Consider the following 17,476-nt stretch of genomic DNA (forward strand, 5'->3'; position numbering starts at 1 on the left):
TCATAGCATTTACATCATTGTATTGTTTATATTGTTGCCGTTTGCTTATTTTCCCTTATTTTTTTTTTTCTTCTAGGCCATAGCTTCTTGGAGCAAGATCAATGTTGGAATACTCTTTGAAGCTCCGTCCATACTAACTGTATGAGCAGTATCTGCCGATAAAACAGATTTTGAATGACTATGTAAGCTCTTAAAAAATATGGACAAAAAATATGAGAAATTCTGAAATGACTTACGGGATGCAAAGGTTTTGGTCATGGTATTTACCTTATAGATATCTGGCATTGTTGGAATGGATTCATTAGGTTTACCAGGACAATACATTGCAAATATATCAAAGATGACTTTTTAAACAAGTACACATTCCCGTTTTAAATCACAATTTAGGAAATGTGAACTTTTCATAAGCCTTGCATAGACTCAGTGAGATGGCGCTAACTAAGAGCTACAGGGTTCAGCGGAAGGAAAGGAATTCTTTCCTGAGACAACTGTACCAAAGCAAAAGATGCCTATGTATCAGAAGATAGAGGAGATTCAGAGTGGGATTACTGTTAGAAAGAAAACGCAAATTGTTTATGTTAGGCAAACGTGATGATTTTATGATGGCTGAGTATCAGACCCAGTATTAGTAGACCACTAGATATGAGCTACTGGAATGATTTTATTATCTCTTAAATTTCTTTTTAGTATTCTAGTTCTAGACTAAGATCCTAAAACTTCACTCTTGAAAGAAAATATTATCTTAAAAAATAGCAGAGGGATTGTGTTAAGAAATTAACCCTTTAATGCTCCAAAGTTTTGTTTCAGCCATTCAGGACCCCATTCCACGCTCATATCACAGCACAAGCAACATGTCATCTGGTTCTTCCCTAGGCCTTCACTTACTCTTATTGACCCATGTTACACAGCGCATCCTTCTTTATCTAAGTAATTACAAATTTATGTGCTTATATCATTGTTCTTTTGCTCACACATCTTTGCTCCCCTGGTCTATCAAGAATTTTCTTCATCCTTTGATTTAAAGGAGCTTCTTATGCAGGGTGAAACAGAAGCTCTCTCTTGAGCTCCTGTGAACCAAAGGCAGCCCTCCCATGGTACCTGTTCAGTATGAGATCCTCAAAACCCGTGATATGACAAACATATTTTCTGTAACATGTAACTGCACAAGGTATTTTTTTCCTTAAGTCTGTTTTCTTTCTTTTCTAGACATTTGTTATCCAAATAATGACAGAATACTTTGATTATGAGTTTATATACAGGGATATGTTGTCAAGAGTCTAATTCCTGTTCTCAAATATAGGACATGTGCAATTAAAAAACAATATTTAAAAATCCTTTAAATTAAAATAATAATTTTATTTGTTTAGAAGTAATGGTAGTGGCTTAATGAAGAAAACACAAGACACAAGAGTAAAAAAAATTATACTTGACAATAGTCATGTAAATAAGATGCCAATTACCTGTTTATTTTTATAAATGTTAATATTATTAACTTTTTAGCTACCTTGGACAATTTAATGTAGAGATGTTCTTTTCAGAAACAATAGAAATATATATAAAATGTTCCATTTTGGGGAACTACATATTATCTTTTAGTACTGTTTGTGTATCTTACTGCGAAAGAGAGCCCTGTCATTATAATTACTGGTCATTAAAAAGTAATAATATAAATGTGCCATTCATAAAAACCAAATACAAATCTCTTAGATAACAAATCAGATAAATTCAGTCATGAATATTTGCATTATAAAAGGTACGTTTTCACATAAGAAAAGATTAGTTGCCGAGTTTCTTTAAATAGTCTGCCTCCCAGAGTTTTAAAAATATAATTGGATGTATTTAAAAATCGATTAGCTTTTTAGGAATGTATCCTGTAAAGTAAGGTGAAGCTGTAGATTCCCACACTACTACTTATCAAGCTGCTCATATTTACTCTGTTGGTCGATTTAGGTTTAGAAGGAGTAAAATGATAAACGCTGTTGCAGATTTTCTCAGAGGTTGAAAGAATACGTTTTTATAAGGCAGACTTGCAGACTTCAGTAAATGCAAAAGCCACCAGATCTTTAAAGAGAACTTCAAACCATATCAAACCTTCATGACATTCCATCAAATCAAACATGAAAGTACATTACCTAGAGAAATACAATTTCTTGGTTAGTTGTGTATGATGGTGTAAGAGATCAGCTAACAGCAAAGATATTTTTTCTCTTTCTGACAGATAGAGAGACAGCAAGGAAAAATGAAAGAGTGCTGCCCGAAGCAGTACCCAAAGCAACAACTTTTATGTCTCTTTTCATGTCATTCAGGCAGCTGGATTAACTTATCTCTCTAATCACAGTATTGAATAAAAGACCCATTGCAGCAATTAAGAAATGATATCCAAGGCAGGGGAACTGCTTGAGGTCAGGAATTTGAGACCAGCCTGGGCAACATAGAGAGATCCTGTCTCTACAAAAAATAAAAATTAGCCAGGCATGGTGGGGCATGCCTGTAGTCCCAGGTACTTGGGAAGCTGAGAGGAGAGAATGGCTTAGGGTCAAGAGTTGTAGGCTGCAGTGAACTATGATTGTATGATGGTGCTACTGCACCATCTGTGCCTGGGCCACAAAGCAAAACCCTGGAAAAACAGAAAGAGAGACAAAGAGAGAAAGTGGGAAGGAAGGAGGGAAGGAGGGAAGGAAGGAAGGAAGGAAGGAAGAAAAGAAAAGAAAAGAAAAGGAAAAAGAAGGAAAGAAAAGACAAGACACTGGCTATTAGGAAAGTAAGCTCAAATTCCATCCATTATATTTGCTATCCCATTCCTTTGGCAAAGGAAAGGACGAGGAAGAAGCAAGGGAATGATCCTGGAATGGAAAAAGAGATTAATCCATGATACTCAAGGAATACATCCAGAGCCTCATAAAAGTGAATTGGGAAAAAGCCACAGAAGACCAAGGAAGCATAATGAATTCATTTTAACAATTGTGCTGCTAGGTCAAGTAATTCATACAATGTTAGAGCTGGAGAAGCCAATGATTGATGGTGTATGAAACTTTCTACAAAACACTTCAAATTCACATACTCCTTCCCATCTTCACTGCCACAGCTTGGTTCAAGACTTTGTAATCTGTCAAGTGGATTATTTAGAGTCTCCTACCTCATCCCTACATCCATCTCTCTTCTCTCTTCAGTGTCAATTACATCATTTCCCAATTCCCAGCTCTTAGCAAATTCATACAGCATCAACCCCAAATACTTAGCATGGCCTGTGAGGCCCTATGAGCTTGGCTTCAGTCTCCTCCATGTTTCCTCTTCACTATTGGGTGCTACAGGTGTGTGCTAAGAAAGATGGAATTTTCCCATGTCCTTTCATTAGGTACAAATACTTCAGTCACAAGATATGAAAGCAATCCTCAAAGTGGCTTAAAACAGGCCATAATAACGTAACAGTACTGATGCAGTCTTCATGAAAGGTGCAGTTCAGGGATTCAAGTAATGTTGTCCTAGCCTGGTCACTGTCTACCTCTTGCATCTCTCTTACTTCATGTTGGCCCCATTATCAGATTCCATGTGGTGGCCAAATGGCACCAGCAGTTTCAAACTAGTATCCTCACAGTGACAAGCCAAAAGAAAAAGAAAGGTCTCTTCCCAAGTGATTTCACACAGCTTATAAGATGAGCTCGTTACTGACCCAACCATATAACTGCCCATATCACAGGCAATGTCGTTAGGGAACATTGGAACACTGATTGGCCAGAACAGAGTCTCACGTTCCACCACTGCGAGCAGCACAAGAGACCCACCCAAACTCATGAACTGAAATTTTGTGCAGCGTTCAAAGATGATTTTGAAGAATCTTATATAAACAAAACAAAACAAAACAAAACCTGAATGCTAGGCAGGCAAAAAATACTGACATGGGAAAAGAAAGTGTTCTGTTACACAAATGAATAAGAATGATAAAGATAATCTGCTGTAAGATGTAGGAAAGTCAAGCCCTAGAATCTAAATGTGGAGTTTGAAGATTTCCCTAAGAAATGATAAAAAGACCAGAGAACTCAAAGAGTAACAGAACAGATGCTCTAGAACTGGGAAATAGCTGATCTGCTGGAAGTATTAGCAAAACAATTCGCACCATTACCAAAAAATCAGTTGTTTGCTTTTAAGACTAAAAAAAAAGTTAGTGGATGTATTTATGAGGTAACATATTTTCCATTTTGTAATAAATTCAGTGGGAAAAGATTCACCTTAATATCAATTTATCAGGAACACATCTCTTCTATCTATTAAAGAGTACCTCTATAAAAACTCGTTTGTAGAAATGTTGGCTCTAGAATGTGCCAGATGCTGAGCCTTTCACTGTGGAATGTCTGCTTTTATTTTTGTTATTGCTTATCACTGCAATGGCTACTTAAATAAGTAAATAAATTTAGCCAAATAAGACACATAGAAATTATCCATAAAGAGAGGATAATAACATTCCATTTCCTAGGGCATGATGAGACCAGTGAAGGATCACGGTTCTCAGATGAATCATCATTCCCATTCTCAGTTAATTCAGTAAAAATATAGTTTCATTAACATCAGTGCAAGCACTTTCTTCAGAATGGCAGCACCACTGCCCCTGGTCAAGGCTTTGACTCTCTGCTTGTTCAATATACGACAGTAGCTAGGAAACTTGGCAAATTACTGACACAGGTTAGATGCTTGCTGAAAGGCAATACTTCACTCTGGTCATTTATTTATTTTATCTGGGTTGGTTCTTTATTAGTCTTTACTAGCATACTTGATTAATACTCATAATCAGGATTAGCCCTGATGTTTCTAAGTCTTTAAGAATAATGGTAGTATGATAAGATTAAATATATCCTTTTGCAGGGTATGTCTCATAATGGAAAACTATGCACCTTTACAAGAATGAGTTATTCTTACGTGTGCATATTTTAGAGAAAATTATTGCATTAGCCTGTTTTTACACTGCTGATAAAGATATACCTGGGACTAGGCAATTTACAAAAAAAAACAAAGGTTTATTGGACTTATAGTTTCACACAACTGGGAGGCCTCACAATCATGGAGGAAGGCAAGGAGGAGGACGTCACATCTTATGTGGACAGCAGCAAGCAAAAAGAGAGAGCTTGTGCAGGGAAACTTCCATTTTTAAAACCATCAGATCTTGTGAGACTTATTCACTATCAAGAGAACAGCACAGGAAAGATCTGCCCTCATGATTCCATTACCTCCCACCGGCTTCCTCCCATGACACGTGGATATTGTGGGAGTTAACAATTCAAGACGAGATTTGGGTGGTGACACAACCAAACCACATCAGTTATCCAGAATCTCATTAAATAAAATAAATAAAAGCAAGTACATATAGGACAGTGTGCATATTACTGTGTTTGTGGTTCTGGACTTAATTTTTCTGGAATGATACATAAAAATTGTCAACAATTGTTTCTTCAACAGAGTATATTTGTGGGTGAGTTCTTAGAAAAGAGGGTATTTGCATTTTAACTTATAACCTTTCATACTATTTTAATTTTTAAGCATTAATATTTTAAAACTAAAAATGATAATTTAATGTACATTATTAGAGGCTATTTATAGTATATTCACTCAATATGAATTTAAAGATCCTCATCTTAATTTCTAGTGAAAATTGAAAGGAAAAATGAAAGAAAAATATCTCATTTTATAGTTCTCTGTATAGCTACTAATTGGAATCTCTCTCCCCTTCCCAGAACTCTTCCTCTTGCCTCTCCAGAACTCATGGTCCATCATCAACAAACTGCTTTAAATCGCTTATTTATTTTATAAACACTCCTTGCATCTATTTGCATTAACGAAACGTCATTGTACATTGAAGATGCTGTTCTCCCCACCTACCTCTTAAGTGGAATTTGATTTTTCTCCCATACCTTATATCCCTCAATGCCTAATATTCCTGCGTGTCCTTCATTCACCATATTGCTGCACCCAAATTCTCCTTCCTTCCTCTTTTCTCAGGACTTCCTTGAAGCATGTGTCACCTTTTACCCCTCCTGCATCATCATTCATTGATTAGTTTCATCAGAATCTAGCTCACTGATTCTCTCAGCACTACTGCCACTGGAACCACAATTAGTGACATCAACATTCACACACTCTAACCCACTCATCTCTATGACCTCTTTAATTAGTGACCTTTTAGTTCCAGTGATCTCAGCCACCCACTCAAGTTACTCTGCCCTTTTCCTAATGACATCAATAATGTTAGCAAATCTAAAATCTCCAGGTCAAGCATCTTACCGCTGACCTTCACTATGATTTCCATCTCACTCCTAGTCCCAGTCCTCCTCCTCCAGAAAGTCTTGAACCTCATTGATACTCCCAGTGCATGGACTGTACTATTTTTTTTCACTCTGCATCATTCTCCTGAGGTCCTCAATCCCCTCTTTACCCAGACTAAATTCTGTGATTCAGCACATCACATTTCATTGCAAATAAGCTTGATTTTTAAAGTATCCTCTTGTCTGAAAAATAATTCCAATTCTAACTCGCTAAATCTTACTAGCTATGTTCTCATTTATTTACCAGGGAAGCTAAATGTTGAGGGAAAAAAATCACATATCTGTACTGACTGGGCTTACTTCACACATTATGTTATTGTTCAGAGATCTTATTGCATCACTTCCCTTTACTTGGTTTCAAGTTTCCAATCTGAAGTGACTGTTTCGTCCTTCCCCTTTTTTGTCAACATCCCCAATTCCCCATTTCTGATTCACTCTTAAGTAATGGCTTTATTGTATATTTCACAGAAGAGAATAGATGAAATCAGACAGGAACTACCTTATCTTCCCACTACAGAGTCCACTATTCTTTTTGCATCTGAACCCACATACTTTATTTACTTCTTTTTTTTTCCAACTTTAAGTTCAGGGGTACATATGCAGGTTGTACAGGTTTGTTATACAGGTAAATGTGTACCAGCGTGGTTTGCTGCACACATCAAACCATCACCTAGGTATTAAGCCCAGTATCCATTAGCTATTCTTCCTGATGCTCTCCCTCCCCCAACCAACCCCTCTGACAGGCCCCAGTGGGTGTTGTTCCCCTCCATGTGTCCTTATATACTCATCATTCAGTTTCCATTTATAAATGAAAACAGGTAGTGTTTGGTTTTCTGTTCTTACATTAGTTTGCTGAAGATAATGGCTTCCAACTTCATCCAGGTCTCTGCCAAGGACATGCTCTTGTTCCATTTTATGGCTGCATAGTATTCCATGGTGTATATGTACTGTATTTTCTATAACCGGTCTACGACTGATGGGCATTTAGGTTGATTTCATGTCTTTGTTATTGAGAATAGTGCTGCAATGAACACACACGTTCATGTTTCTTTATAATAGAATGATTTATAGTCCTTTGGGTATATAACAGTAATGGGATTGCTGGGTCAAATAGTATTTTTGCCTCTAGGTCTTGGAGTAATTGCCATGCTGTCTTCCACAATGTTGAACTAATTTACACTCCTACGAACAGTTTATAAGCATTCCATTTTCTCTGCAACTTCACTAGCATCTGTTGTTTTCGACTCTTTAATAGTAACCATTCTGACAGATGTGAAATGCTATCTCATTGTGGTTTTGATTTGCATTTCTCTAATGATCAGTGATGTTGAACTTTTTTTCATATGTTTATTGGCCATATCTATGTCTTCTTTGTAGAAGTGTCTGTTCTTATCCTTTGCCCACTTTTTTTTTAATAAAGTCCTTTGGGGTTCTTTGTGTGCATAAATTAACTTCCTTGTAGACTCTGGAAATTAGACTTTGTCAGATGAATAGATTGTAAAAATTTTCTCCCATCCTGTAGGATGTCTGTTCACTCTGATGATTGTTTCTTTTGCTGTGCAGAACTACTTTGGTTTAATTGGATCCAATTTGTCAATTTTTGCTTTTATTGCAATTGTTTTTGACATTTTTGTTATGAAATCTTTGCCTATGCCTATTACATGAATGGCATTGCCTAGATTTTCTTCTAGAGTTTCTTTCTTTTTCTTTTTTTTTTTTTTTTTTTAGTAGATTTGGGTTTTACATTTAAGCCCTTAATTCAGCTTGAGTTAATCTTTGTATAAGGTGCAGGAAAGGGGTCCAGTCTCAATTTTCTGCATATGGCTTCTTATTAAAATAAATTTCCCTTCTCTTATTAAAAATCTTGTTTTCCTAAAGAATTTGGGGAAAATTCCTGGACTAACACACTTTTTATCCTGCATTATTCATCTCTTTCTCTGAACTGGCTCATTCTAATTAGCTTGCAAACATGACTTTAGATTATACAGCGTAAGAAGAAAAACAACTCAAACTTTCCCTTCATCTAAAGTGTCTTTTGGCCTGTACCCATTTTTTCTGTAACTCTTCACAACAGGACTCCTCCAAACAGTGATGCATATTTGTTAGCTCTTTATTTCCCTTTCCATTTTCTCTTTAACCAATACCAATGTGGAAGGTTTTTGGTTTTGTTTTGTATTTCCTCACTGTTTCACTGACCTTGTGAGGGTCACCAGTGACCTATATTTGCCAGTCACTGCCCATTCTTCTCCTTCTCTTGCTTCTCTCTGCAGCATGTGATGTGGCTGACGCTCTCACCTCAGCCCTTTTCTGTAGTCTTTCATAGTGCTGCATTCATGAAGATTGTTACCTGCCTTGCTAGGAGCCTTTCTCAGTCTTCTGTTCTCAGTCCCATCCTCTTACATTTCTCTTTTACCTGGGGCTCTGAACCTGGGCCTCATCCCTGCTTTATTTCTTCTTTATGAAATTATCCTGTGTAATTGTTCATGGCCTTATTGCTTACTTTCACTAGGTTGTAACTTGTTGGAGGGCAGGACTTTGTCTGTCTTGCTCACTATGCTGTTTGTAGCACATAATATGGTGTTCAACCTGTGGTGAGTCATCAAGAAATGTTTGCTGAATACCTGAAAAAAAGTACAACTTACTAAAAACTCAATTTTAAAGCATACATCTAATACTCCAACAAATACTCCCTGGGTGCCTTCTGAGCATCAGGTACTGTGCTAGGCAGTGGGGCTATTAAAGATGCCTCTATCCTGAAAGACCTGATGGTCAGGTGAATGGCTACCACAGAGAGAGAGATGCCCTGGGCGTTATGTAAAACTTCAATTCAGGTTTAGAAGTGAAAGGTGGGAAACTTCTCAGTAAAATAAGGACAAGATGGCCCAGGAGGTTAATATTGAAAGCAACACAGTTTAAGACTTTTGCACCAAGATAAAAAGCAATTTTGAAGAGAAAAGCATTATTTGGAAACATAGCCATAGATGGAAGCCTCTGATGTAAAGTTTAATGACTATGGTCTCACATGACCCAATTTTGGCAGCCATTAGCTAGAATGCTCCAAATGACCTAACTGGGTGGGAGAAAAAACCATTTCTAAAAACACCCAAGTCACATAACACTTCATTACTCAAAGATAACATCTTCAGTCATCCTTTGAGTAGTAAATCAGCAAAATTATAGCAACAGGATTGCAATACATTCACGAATTGCAGCACAATTTGTCTTTACTAAATTTTTATTATAGATTTCAGCATTTAATATATGACAATATTTGTATCTAGCAGTTTGGACTTTTGGTCCTAATAACTCATTTTATGGGCAACGGGAAGAGAATACAAACTATGCAATACAATAAATGCTGGCAAGGAGCTTCATGAGGTCCTTCCACCATTCAGCTTTAGGTCTCTTTCTCATGTCCAAGACAGTTCTCCTCTCCATGCTTACTTTCTCTTCATTCCAAGAGTCTCCAGAGACTCAGCCAGCTTCCCTCTACTTTTCAAACAATGCTGATTGTGTGCCAAGTTGTGAAGAATATCCTATTTACAACAGCAACAAGAACTCCAAAATATTAGGGACTAAACTTAAGAAGGAACGTGGAAGTCCAACCTGAAAAAAAAAGAGAAACTTTAATAAAGAATACGATAAAAAGATCTAAATATATCAAAAGGCAAACAATTCATATTTATAAATGATGGGACTTAATTGTGTATATATATAGGTTCTTCCAAAACTATAATTTTTTTGAAATTATTTGAAACTGTAATAAAATTCCCAATAGGATTTTTTAAAGAACTTTATCTAGAAGATAATGCAAAAAGATCAAAGAAAATTTTGTAAGAAAATAAAAAAAGAAAAGAGGAATTTGCTTTTCCTGATATGAAAACTCACTGTTACTACAGTAATACAATTTTGTAAAATCCATTTTGGAGTGGATGAATGAATGCAAGGAATAGACTGAAGTATACAAAATATGACTCATGTAGGTAGAGATTAGCATATGACTGTATAAGTTAGAGTTCCTGGCTGTAAGCAACAGCAATGAACGCTGATTAATTCAGAAATTTTCTGAGTAGCTCACAAAATGGAGGCTGTTCTAAACAAATAGGTCCCAATAAAGGCCAGAATTAGAAAAGTTCTGGAGTTTTCAGTATTTAAAAAAAGAAACAAAACAGCTCATAGATTAACTCTAGATGCTACCGATGAGAGATTCTATTCTAACTTTCCTTTGTCTTGGTGTATCAGTTCTTATGATTCAAATTTCAGACAGACATAATCAGACTGACCTTGCTTGGATGATTTGATCAATCCTCATTCCCCAGTGGATCAGACTATTTTATTGACAGTCCTATGAGAAATACATGGAAGGAAGGATTCATACTTCCCTTTCAAAGAAGATGGAGCTATATTTAGTAGAAGATAGCTGATGTGATGCTAGCCAGATATAAGAGCAGCATAAGGAGAAAAGATGAAATTTTGTTGGGACACATTTGGATTTTTTTTCAGAAACAGAAAGTTAAGTTTGGCTATTTAATTTATTGTTGTATATGCTATACAGTGAGTTAAAACTAAGTTTTAGCTTACAGTCAGTTAAAGCTAAAAACTTATAATGTATAAGTTTGTATATAGTATATACAACTTATATACTATATACTCATATAGTATATACAACAGTTGTATATAGTATATACAACAATAAAATAGCCAAACAAGTAATAATAATAATGAAACAAAACTGAAAGCCTGGAAGAACATATTCAAGGGTATTTTTATAATCTTGAGGTGAGATAGTCCTGCTTCAGGGGAAAAGAGGATACATTTGAATGGCTAACATTTTTGAATTGCATAAAATAATAGGAATGAAGGAATTAGCAGAACAGAAGTGATGAAAAGGGTGAGATGTTAAAGATCTGGAGGTATGAATAATTTTTTTTTTTACTTTTTATTCCATAAACGTGTTTGTTTTGTTCACACTAAGTGTGTTCATATGTATATTGTCTGCCAGAACCAATTGTTGCCCTTCATATTCTCCTCCAAGGTCACTTGAGAGGTGAGATAACAGCTACCTGGCTTCCCCCTTTATTTCTTATTTAGTAATACATAAAGGGAGAACAATAAATGTGTGGTTTTTGTTTGTTTGTTTTTCAAAATTCCCAGTGTCAGTTTGGTTCTAATAATTTTCTTCTATAGGTAAATGCTGCAGACAAATGAATGCAATGGTCTCAAAAATAACATGAACAAGAAACCTTTCAAATATTCCAAGAGTAATAGTACCAGTCTTCCTCGGCAAGGCTGCAGTTGACAGTATGATCAGATGTTTGTCTTGCAATGTTATTCTAGAAGCTCTCAAAGTGCCCTTCTCAGGTCTTGGTTATTTAACTCTTCCTTAAATGGATGAGCTACATTGTGTTCTTTCATTAAATCTCTTTTTAATTTTCCTCATGACTTGAATATTTTACTATCTTAATCTCTGTGCAGTATTATTTCTGTCATAATTATTGTTATTTCAGTATCAATCTGGGTATCCTTTGACAACCAGACCTTGTGAATCATATAATGTTCTTCTTCTCCATCCGAAGTCAACTGCCCAATTGCATGGTGATTAAAGCAGCTGAACCCTGTCATTTCAAGTCTAAGCATTCCATTCTCTAACTACCATTGTTTTTAAATTTAGTGTACCCCACTTGTACTTTAATTCCCACAACTCCACAGGAACTTTCTGATCCATTGATTCTATGACTTTTTCATTGTCTTTCATTCCTCCCCCATGACCTCACATTCCTTCTTACGTGTCTGAGATCTTCTGGTTCAGTACTATAATGGCTCTGCTGTCACACCTTCAACTTCTTGAACTTTTTTCTCTCTGTCAAAATTTTTAGGAAAATCTCCCAACCCTGATTAAAGCTAACCATCCTCCTATCTGTTTCTTGCACCCCAGCTGCCGAACTTGGCTGGGAAAACAAGACAATTACACTTATAATTGTCACTTTAAATTTATAACCATAGCTTGCAGAATTCTTGAGCCTTATTATATTGTTTCCCAGTGTTACCTTCAATCCTAGCATACATTTCTCTAAGCCAATCAGTCTTCTATTCACACAGAAGGCGATTTCACTCCTCTTTCTTCCAACTTGCAATAACTTCTCTCTACTTTTCATTATTAGCTGAGGGACTTTCCATTACTGGCTAATAAATAGGCTGATGAATTCTTATTTCACAAAGAATTATTCAAAATATCCATGTGATTCTCTAAGGAAAAAAGTCCAAATATGTCTGCATCCACATCTGCATCCATGTCTGCATCCATATCTATAAATTTTGCCTCCCTTTTCAACTATCTGTGCCAATCCCACCCTTTATTCCTTGAATCTCATCAATTTGGGACTTCTGAAAGATTCTGTTCCTGCAATTTTCCTACAAGTAATGCCTTGTTTTTTCCTTCTCTGCTAGGTTACCAATATACATATAAACATGTTACAATATTTCCCATCTTGTAAAACCCTCCCTTAACTCTTCATCTCCCTCTATTTGTCTAGTCCATTTTAGAAGTAAAACTACTTGAAAGGGTTATCTAAGCTCACTTTCACTTCACAAGGTTTTTGGTTTTTTTTCCAGGTTTTATTGAATCTACTCTGACTTTTGTCTCGGTGCAAATAATTCTTCTCAGGCTCATAATGATAAACTCAATGGTTCTCAGTTCTTAGCTAAATGTATCTATCTTCAACAGTCCACAGTGCTAATTGATTCTTCCTTTTTGAAACTTTTTTTTTTCATTTGACTTCTAGCATTTTCAACTTTCATCATTCTCTATTTCATGGCCTTTGTTTCTTGGACCATTTTTTGGATTTTTTTATGTCTTCAAACTCAAAATGTTGGAATATCTCAGTACTCAACTCTTAGGTCTATCTTCTCCTCCAGCTACCATCAGTTACCAGGTCATCTCATTCATTTCTCAGGATTCAGATGCCCACACATTCAAATTAATTTCTCTAGCCATGCCCATTCTCTGAACTGCTGACTTATATATCCAACTATCTGTTCTATATTTTCATTTGGATGTTTAATTAATACCACTAATATATGCAAAACTGAAGCCCTGATTCCCATCTCCAACCTGCTCCTACCACAGTGTTCTCCATTTCAGTAAACGACAAATTCATTTTTCCAAATATCTCAGACCAAAATTTATCCATCTGACACATATGTATTGAGTGCTTGCTGTTTCAGGCACTGTTCTAGGTGCTTGGAACACTTAAAGATAGGTGAAAATGTTTTCCTTTGCAGTACTTACATTTTAGCAGTTACCATAGGTGTTACATTTATCTTCCCTTTTGCCTCCACATCCACATCCAAATCTATCAACAAATCATTTTGGCATTCCCTTTCAAACATTATACATATTTCAACCACTTCCCTTTACCCCATTCTTACCATTGTACTTTAAGTTACCATCGTCTCCCAGGTGCACTACTCAGTAATCTGCTGATTTCCTTACTTCGGTCCTTGGTCTTCTACAATTTCATCTCTCTACAGCAATCGAAAAGATTCCTTTCAAATATGATACAAATATTACCTTTTTGTTTAAAGTCTTCAATAGTTTTTCACTTTGCTAAGAGCAAAATCCATAATTCTTATCTTGACCTACATGGCAGATATGATCTGCCCTCTGCTATCTTTCTGAACTTCTCTTCCACTTTGATCTCCCTGGCACATTCTACATCTTCCACACTGATCTTGTTAATCCTTAAATATGTCCAAAATATTCCTACCCCAAGATCTTTGCACTTGCTTTTTCTCTTTTCTTGGGATGCTCTTCCCACAGAGATCCATTATATTTTGCTTACTCATTTCATTTAGGTCTCTGCTCAAATGTTATCTTATCAAAAATTTTGAAATGTCATCTTATTAAAAATAATTTTCTTGAACTTCTACATAAAATACTCTCTACTCCAGCCACTCTCTTCCCTACCCTGCTTAACTTCATACACTGATCATCCTCTGACATATGGGGAAGTTATGATTTATTGTCTCTCTCTTCCCCTCTCTCTCTTAGAGTGTAATCTCTGTGAGGGCAAGACTCAGTTTTATTTACTTTTGTAGTCCCAAATTTTTGAGTAATACTTGCATGTATTTGGTAGCAAATAAATAGTTTTGAAACATTTATTAAAAATCTAGTCAGAATTGGCTTCTTTTACTTGATTCCAAAGAAATGTTAACTGAAAGAATATTCTATTCAATTTCCTGAACATTCATGTAAGCGTTTCCCTGGGTCCAAAAAGAGCCTATTCTTTTTCAGTTTACTTTTTTTCCATAAGCATATAAATTAACCCTTAATCATGAAACTATTATTTATATTTAATTTGTTTTCCATAAGGTATTCCACTCGTTTTGCTCAGCCCTGGCTAGCGCTGATTGTTACTTAAATGCACTGAATTGAAACTTTATGTAACAAAAACATCGTTAAATCTTCAGATAATGCTTGATGGGTACTGCTATGCTCTTCAATCTCTGCTCAGTTAGGCTACATGAAATTCTTTTAATCATTTTTCTGAAATCCCTGGAGCTTGTTAATTGCTTTTCTTTTCTCTGAAATGTTTCCAAATTGGTGATTCTTCTCTTCCCACCGATTATATCTCCTAACTCTTCCTACTGTTCTCAAGGAAAAGAAATGCTTGGTTACACAACTAAGGAAATTAAGGTAGAATTTTTAAAGAGACAAATCTTCGAATAATTTTTACCAACTGGTGTATTTCACTCCCTTCTAATCTGTTTGGTCTTCAAGTTTTCCTTTTCTTGCTGCCTTTGCTTTAAAGTTAGAATCTTTTGTATATTCAAGCTTGTGGTTAACAATTGGCAATAGATGACACTGTATTGGCACAGCAATTCAATTCTCTCCTTGCTAGATAGATAGATAGATAGATAGATAGATAATAGCAGTCTTCTAATGAAATGTATTTATTCATTTCATTCACTAAATATTTAGCAATATGTTCCTCAGGGTTAATATAGAAGCCTGAGAACAAAATAGATTCCACTACTGTGGCCACAATGTACAGCAGGTCCTTTGCAATGTACTGGTAATATTTTGTTATTTTTTTCAGAAAAGATGAGTGATAGGGACTAGTATTCCAAGAGCCACATGGGATCACAGAGATTATATAATGCAATATCGTTTTATTTACTGCCCATAAAAGTAAGTATGTCCAAGAAAGCTTAAGTTACTTGCTTATGGTCGCAGACATTTAATAATGGAGCTGGCCACTAGCTCTTGCTTCCTGACTTTGCAAAGATTTTGTAATAGATATTATCATTAATCATAGATCTGGAATTGTTTCAGATTTTGCCAAAAGAAATTTTGCATGCGTTGAAATAAAATTTTAAAATATTGCATTTGAATTTTCAGGGAAAGGTAGAATTGTTTTGGTGCTTAGTAGTCTATGGATCATGTAACAACTCAGGTAGAATTAAAATTCACACCACTAGTTTCTTACTAGGGTCAACATGCCCAGGCTAACATTACTATGAATTTAATAGTGAAATTTATTTGCATCAATGTAGTTTTCTGTTAGCCCTGCTATCTTGTAAATAGTATTTTAAATTCTTGATTCAATCACCTCTTTAACATGGATTGCCCAGAGCTAGTGAAAAACTGGTTTAATTCTTTTTTCTAAAGGTCATGTAAACATGTATGCTTAGTGAATTAGATGCAAATTCAATTCCCTAAGCTCAGTGCTTCCTAGTTAAGTTCCTTGCTTATTCTTCACATGTAAGCCCACTCTTGATGGCAGAATATTGACTTTTGAACTACATTAAAAATAAAAATAAAACAAAAACATTTGACATTTGTTATAAAGCAGACAGATAGGAAATTCAGTGGAAAGAAATATTATTTCTCAAAACACATTTTGGTATTATTATTTCTCTTTATGAGGTATTTGTATGACTTTTCTTTTTTGGCATTCTTTTTAGAGAAAAAAATCTGATTTAACAATCTATTAATTAAGACAGGTTTAAATACAACACAGGATTACAAATTATGATGAGATGAAATATTTAATGAAATGCAACAATGTATCATGCTACATAAAGGCAAAAGAGGTATACAAAACAGTATGCACATTATTATTCCATTTTTGTTTATGAAAACAACAAAAATACAGGTCAAATATTAACAGTGGTATCTTTGGGTGATAAGAAACAAGATTTTACTTTTTTCTTCATGCACTTCTCTGTTTTCTCAGTTTACTATGATGAATACATACTATCCTTGGATAATAAAAAAAAGATTATTAAAAAAGCAAGTCTCTTCTAACTTTTATTTAGAGATCCAAAATAAGCCCCAATATTATACCAAAAATCCAATCTTGTTTCAGTTTAAAAGTTAAATAATGCTATATATAAATTAAGCTCGAGAAATAGCAATTAGCGTATTTTTCAACATCATGACAACTCTGAAATCAAAGCAGTGTAACAAACTACATTGCAATGGTACAGTAATTGTTCACTCTATTTTTGAGAAAAATTATGCACAATACAAAGAAATGATGGTCTTGATTATTTTCTGATAGAAGAAAAATAAAGGGTCTTGTTTTAAAAACTCTGTTGATGAACTTCATCAATACGATATTTTCTGCTGTTTGGATTATTTCCTTGGCATAAATTCCAGAAATACTAGCTTAAAGGATGTGGACACAGTTATGGCTTTTAAAACATAAAGTAACATTTTTTTTCCCTGAAAGACTTATTCAATTTTAACTGCCAATAGCAAAGAATAAATTTATACTACTTTGCAAAAGCTACTTTCACATGGGGTTATAACATTACTTTAAAACTTTACTAATTTAATAACATACAAGGGTAACATTTTTAAAATTTACTTTTTTTTAATAACCAGTGCGTGTAAGCATTTTCCCATATGTTTGTTTACTAATTCTCAACTGTCTCTTCATCTTTTTACCATATTAGTGTCTTGATGTTTTCTTATGAATTTTTATGAGCTCTTACACATGAATTAACCCTTTCTACAAATATGTTCTTTGTGATTTTATTTTATATGTTTCTCTGTTGTATAAAAATTAAAATTTCTTACAATTAAACCTGCCAATGTTATTCTTTGTTATTTTTCCTATTTGTTAGGATTTAAAGCATCACTGTACTGTCACATTATC

The sequence above is a fragment of the Sapajus apella genome, unplaced genomic scaffold (genome assembly GCF_009761245.1).
Source record: "Sapajus apella isolate SASKATOON/1434 unplaced genomic scaffold, GSC_monkey_1.0 scaffold3, whole genome shotgun sequence".
In the NCBI taxonomy this organism is placed as follows: domain Eukaryota; kingdom Metazoa; phylum Chordata; class Mammalia; order Primates; family Cebidae; genus Sapajus; species Sapajus apella.